Source organism: Panicum virgatum, chromosome 2N (assembly GCF_016808335.1).
Source record: "Panicum virgatum strain AP13 chromosome 2N, P.virgatum_v5, whole genome shotgun sequence".
Lineage (NCBI taxonomy): Eukaryota > Viridiplantae > Streptophyta > Magnoliopsida > Poales > Poaceae > Panicum > Panicum virgatum.
The window spans coordinates 27,239,374-27,245,295 of record NC_053146.1 but is presented as its reverse complement, the minus strand read 5'-3'; the positions used below and the strand labels follow the sequence as shown (position 1 = coordinate 27,245,295).

At 45.8% G+C, this 5,922-nt stretch overlaps 1 non-coding gene across 1 annotated transcript; it reads right to left on the bottom strand.

Annotated features, from left to right (window-relative positions):
* Positions 1-5,358: 5,358 nt before the first annotated feature.
* Positions 5,359-5,465, bottom strand: LOC120663112. Its single transcript, XR_005670335.1, has one exon. It is a non-coding gene; the product is annotated as a small nucleolar RNA R71 (small nucleolar RNA).
* Positions 5,466-5,922: the final 457 nt, after the last annotated feature.

Sequence of the window (5,922 nt, the reverse complement as noted above, 5' to 3'; positions counted from 1 at the left end):
GAAAAATTCCTTTTCTGGAAAGGATTCTGAGAATTCCTACCATCATCTGTGCAAATTTGAGCAAGTGAGCTCATGTTTAAAAATTTCGAGCATGACACATGAGACTCTTAAATGGAAGTTGTTTCCATTCTCTCTTTTGGAGGATGCCTTTTGTGTGGACGTCCCAGATTGCTTGATGAAGTCGATGTAAAAGGGCCCGTACCAGATAACTGCCAATTGCCCACCACCTTCACGTGTGCGCTCCTTATTGCTTTCAGAGATCGGTGTAAAAAGATCCAATGCAAATGTGTTTTCGTTGACCGAGAGGCCTGGAAGATGCCGGGCGGCCTGGCCCTGGCTCTCTTAGCCCTCCGTTGCACCGACACGATGATAAACTGTTGCATGGTCTCAAGGAAGTCGGTTTCAGGCTTGGAACTGAGTGTGGCACTGAATGTGGACCCGTCTTCCCTTTGGGCTTTGGGTCTCAAGCCTTCCAGTCTTAACTTGTGAATTCTGAGTTGATCCCTATTGGTTGGCTTTGATTTGTCCTTAGGACCACTCTGGTAAAGTTTCATGCCGAAATACCATAGTTGGTATGCCGGTCAGCCGGGCTCGGGCCTTCCGGTCTAAACATTGTCCGTTTTGGCTCAATTTTGGATATGTTGTTCCTGAAATCAAATATACACCAAAACTTGTGGAACTCATTAGTTTTGATAATTATGGCATGATTATGACCTATGTTTCATGAAATCAGGCGAAATGTTGGCGGCGAAAACCATCGAAGTCGATCGCCAACAGTTACCATCAAATTCCCATCCATCTTGATGATCAAAGCAAGACAACGTTCACATGCCCTTATGGAACTACGCTTATCGACGAATGTCATTTGGGTTGTGTAATGCAGCTACTTCGTTCTAAAGGTGCATGATGTCCATTTTCTCGGACATGATCGAAGAAATCATGGAAGTCTTCTTTGATGACTCCTCGGTTTACGGGAAGACTTTCGATCATTGTCTAGCGAATCAATACCTAGTACTCAACTGGCAGAAGTTGAACTTTATGGTTCGAGAAGGCATCGTCTTAGGGCACTTAGTGTCCGAAAGAGGAATAGAGATGGATAAGGCGAAAATCGAAGTCATTGAGCGACTCCCGCCTCCCACCAACGTGAATGGAATCCGAAGCTTCCTAGGTCACTCAGGGTTCTATCAGCGATTCATCTCCAATTTCTCCCAATTCGCCAGACCCCTAACGAACCTACTTGCCAAGGAGGTTCTTTTCCATTTTGATGACGAGTGCCACAAAGCCTTTGACACCCCAAGAAGACACTCATCACAACTCGAATCATACAACCCCCGCATTGGAAGCTCCCATTCGAGATCATGTGTGATGCTATTGATTATGCGGTGGGGGCCGTACTTGGACAAACAAAACACAAAAAGCATCACGCGATCGTGTACGCCAGCAAGACACTTATAGGAGCTCATCTCAACTATTCCACTACGGAAAAGCAGGCCCGGTCCTGAGAATTTGGGGGCCCAGGGTGAGCGATTAGAGTTGGGGCCCTCTAAAGAATAGTGATAATAACAATAATGATAATAATTATACAAAATTTTTCCAATAAACCAGATGCAACCAAAATATATTTATGTAAAAAATTTGTATATATTAGTATTATATGATATCATCGTAAACATATCTTCTATCAATTCTATATATGCAAAGTCATTAAAAAAGGTATAAATAAATATCACCCATATATTTCTTGACGCTTGAAAATTTAAAAATAAATAGAAATTGAAACTTAAAACCTAGTGTTGATAGCTGTTAAGTCCTAAAATCAGCCGTCAACTCCTGCAGCATTTCATGTTCAATAATCACCAAACTTAGTTATAGGGCTTATGACTAATCGAATTCCATGAGTTTTGGTGAATTATCATTTGCAGGCGCCCACATCTGTAAAACGAGGAAAACACAAGTGAACACAGAAGAAATGCATAGAATATCTTGCACCTATGTTTCACTTAGAAGAAGGGCCCACAAACTAGTCGAAATGGGCGTGACAAGCAAGATGCACCCAAGGATCAAGACCAGGGCCTACCTATCAGCTGTCCAAAGAAAGGCAGGCCCAGGGGAGTTCCATTTGGGCTCGGCCGACCCCTTGGTCGCCCGACCCCTTAATGGGCTCATTCGGGCCCAGTTTTCTCCAGCAGTCTCCCACGGCTCCCCTACATCTAACCCGGGCGTGCATAGTACCACCTCGCGAGTCTAACCGTGGATCTACCTTTGGAGAGGCTACATAAGGAGGAGGAGAGCCCCCCATTGAACACACCACACAAGAGATGTAGAGCTCCATTGCAAACGCGAGGCGCTGCCTAGGCTTGTGCTTAGAGTAGCAGGAGGTTGAGGAGTAGTTCAGAGGGGCGCCGGCCTGTCGGCGCTCTTCTCCAAATTGTACCTCTATGGATGCTGGCTTCCTCTGGTATGAGTAAGTTAGTATTTATGATTCTTGTATTGCATAGTACTTTCGTATAGGTGAGATCAGTTCTCTTACTCGCGGGTTCGTCGCTCCGTATTTATACGAATTGCTGTAGTTTGCTGCGGGATATCAGACATAGTTAGACTGCAGTAGTAATCAGTAGCGTAGGCGTGGTGTCTATGCTAAGGGTCACCTTCGTTTGCCTTATATCCCACAGTCTGTGAGGTAGGCCGTAGGTGGTGACAGTCCTGTTGGTCCTTAGTAGTCCTCCACGTTCAGATATAGCATAGAGCCGTTGGCCGGAGTCTCCTGACTATTTCAGGGGTAAGCCGGTGCTCGAAGCGAGTCTTACCCGAGAGATCGACCTTTAACTCATCTTTAGTGCTACCGCATGAACCATCTCCAGCCTTGCCACTTAATCTTGGTGTGTCCTTGGGTCGACTGAGTTAGGAGTTAGTGCACACACATTCCCTGTGGATACGATACCCTTGAATACTCACAGGTGAAAGCTACAATGATATCTGTGCGCTTGCGGATCTAATTCGCATTGTTAAAATACCCAACACCTAGTGTAGGCGAGAGTGTTTGTTGACGGTCGTTAAGTACCATTTCTGACCGTCAACTAGACTCATTTATAACGGAAAACTATACACCTTACTCGCATATTTGTATCACTAACCTAATTCCATAGTTATTTTGGAGTTTGTACGATTTTAGAGGAGCAAGAGCAAAATAAGAAGAAAACACAACGAAGACACTACACAACTACACAGAAGATTGCAATCGGTGACATTCCCTTACAAGAAGGGCCCACCTGGCAGAGCAAATGGGGGCCCCATGAAAGATGCACGAAAGGATAAGGTTGAGGGCTCACTAGTCAGCATGCCAGAGAAGGATAAGGATGAGAGAAGGCAAGGTGGGGCCGACCGACCCCACTGGTCGGCCGAACCTGGCTGGCCTCCCATCCAGGTGCATTTCAAGGAGGAGTCGTGGCCAAGGCACTTGATTACCTTCCATCTATGCATTTGGCGGGAACCGACCTCCAAGACTATAAATAGGGCCTCTCCACCCCCCTCTCAACACACACACACACACCATTTCCCTCTCTCTCTCTCTCTCTCTCACTCAAGGCTCTCTCTCTCTTGCTCATAGTGTAGGGTAGTGGAGTTAGGCTAGTTTTCCTTTAGCGAATCAAGTCTTCCTCGGAGTCATTGAGCGATCCTCGACTCTCGGTATGACTTTGTATTCTTTCTGTTAGTAGTCTATTCATAATATAGACCTTGATCATGGTTGTTATGCTATCTCGATAGTTTATCAATCCATGCTTATGTTTATCATGAGTTGTGTGAAGAATATGGTTAGGCCAGATGATCCGGGTACCGATAACGGTTCATTGTGCTTTCGGGCTTGCTCTAGTGTTTTACTTGTCCATCCGTAGGATGGGAAACCTGGGGACACTAGAGTAGTGACCTCATACACGGGCATGGTGCTCGGGTATGCGGGATCCTTCGGATATGACCGTGCTCCACGGTGTGACCGGGGTAGACGGTATGAGGTGACAGCCATGTCCATCTGGCATAACAACAGTTGTTGCATTTAATGAATTCCCTGACGTTCGGGTTTGGTGTAGGAGTTCATGCAAAGAGGTAACGGGATTGCACGTTCTCCAGTGCAGGGCCTTCTCCCCGCTATCCCATTTTCCTGGCACCTGCAGCCCTAACCATATTCTAACATAACCTTTGCTTCGAATAGATACAGATACACTAGGGCACCTAACCTAGCCTAAGCTCCAGCTAACTTGAAATAGGAAGTTTAGTTCGCTCTTTTATTCGTTTGTTCTTTCTTTCTTCCTTGGGTGCTGGATGTGTGGTCGTGTCACATTACCCTGATTTATCTTCTTTATCATGGCTTACCCCTGCTAGAGTTTTGCCTATTACTTGAGGAACGATGTTATGATTAATGTTAAGTACAGTACCTTTGCCACTGCCATCCTTTGGGAAAATATAAATAACAATACCCTTACTCTCCGGGTGAAATGCTACAACGGTATATCCGTGCGCTTGCGGATCCCATCTGTAATCGTATAGACTATACCACGAGAGTGGCAAACCTTGGTGCAGTTGCTAGGGATGGGCTTAACACCCCCGTTCCTAGTGATTACGCTAAGGAAAGTCAACACGCATTTCTAGCACCGTTACCGGGAACTAACCCCCCTGGTGGCGACGTTAAGAAATGCCGACCAGCATTTCTGGCGCCATTGCCAGCGATGGCATGTGAACAAAGTTGTTGTGCTGATTTTAATCTAGGCTTCGTATTCAAGATATAATCATTACTCTTTCAGGCTAATGTCACTTTATGTCGTCTTTTATTTTTGATTTGAAAGAAGACAGGGGTAGTGTATGAACGGTTTCTCCCTGTCGGAAAACTACACAGAAAATCCAGAGAAGCTTATGAGAAGGTCACGACCTCGCGTCGTTCCTCCTCCCGCTACTCTTCCGGTACAGAAACCCAGTTCATAGGCACCAACTGTTCCTGAGGCTATGGCTGAAAAGACTCTCCGCGAGTTCTCCATCCCCTATGCCGCCAATGTGGCTACTGGACCCAACGTCAACATTGGGGACATCAACTTTGAACTCAAATCCAGCCTCATCAACATGGTGCAGGCTAGCCCATTCTATGGCAAGTCGAATAAGGATGCTAATGCACACATGTAGAATTTTCTGGAGCTCTGTGACACCGTAGTGATATGGGGTGTCGCCGCTGATGTTGTCAAGCTGAGGTTGTTTCCCTTTTCCCTGCTGGGAAAGGCGAAATAGTGGTTCTACAAGAAGAAAGACATCGACACCTGGGACAAATTCTCCAAGGCATTCCTAGCAAAGTTCTTCCCACTAGGCAAGACGAATGCCCTGCGTGGGAAGATGTCAAGTTTCCAGCAGACAGGAATGGAATCCATCCCGAAAGCTTGGGAAAGGCTGCAAGAATACATTATAGCCTGTCCTCACCATGGGATGGATGAATGGCTCATCCTCCAAAGCTTCTACAATGGGCTAACAATGACATCACGAGCCCATATCGATGTTGCTGCTGGAGGATCCTTTCTCGACATGACCATCATAAAAGCTAAAGCTTTGGTCAAAAAATGGTCTCTAGTCAGGGGTGGAGCGAAGAACGACTCCAAACCCGGACGAAGGGCATGTATACTGTTGGCGGTCGATATCGATGATTTTCGCCGCCAACGCTCCGCTTGATTTCATGAAATATGGGCCATAACCATGTGATAACCATTATATCAAATGAGTTCCACAAGTTTTGGTATTTATTTGACTTCAGGAATAATATATCCAAAATTGACCCAAAATGGATACTGTTTGGACCGGAAGGCCCGAATCCGACTGACCGGCATACTTTCTGTGGAATCTTGGCATGAGATTTTACCAGTATCATCCAGAAGGAGAAATCAAGCCATT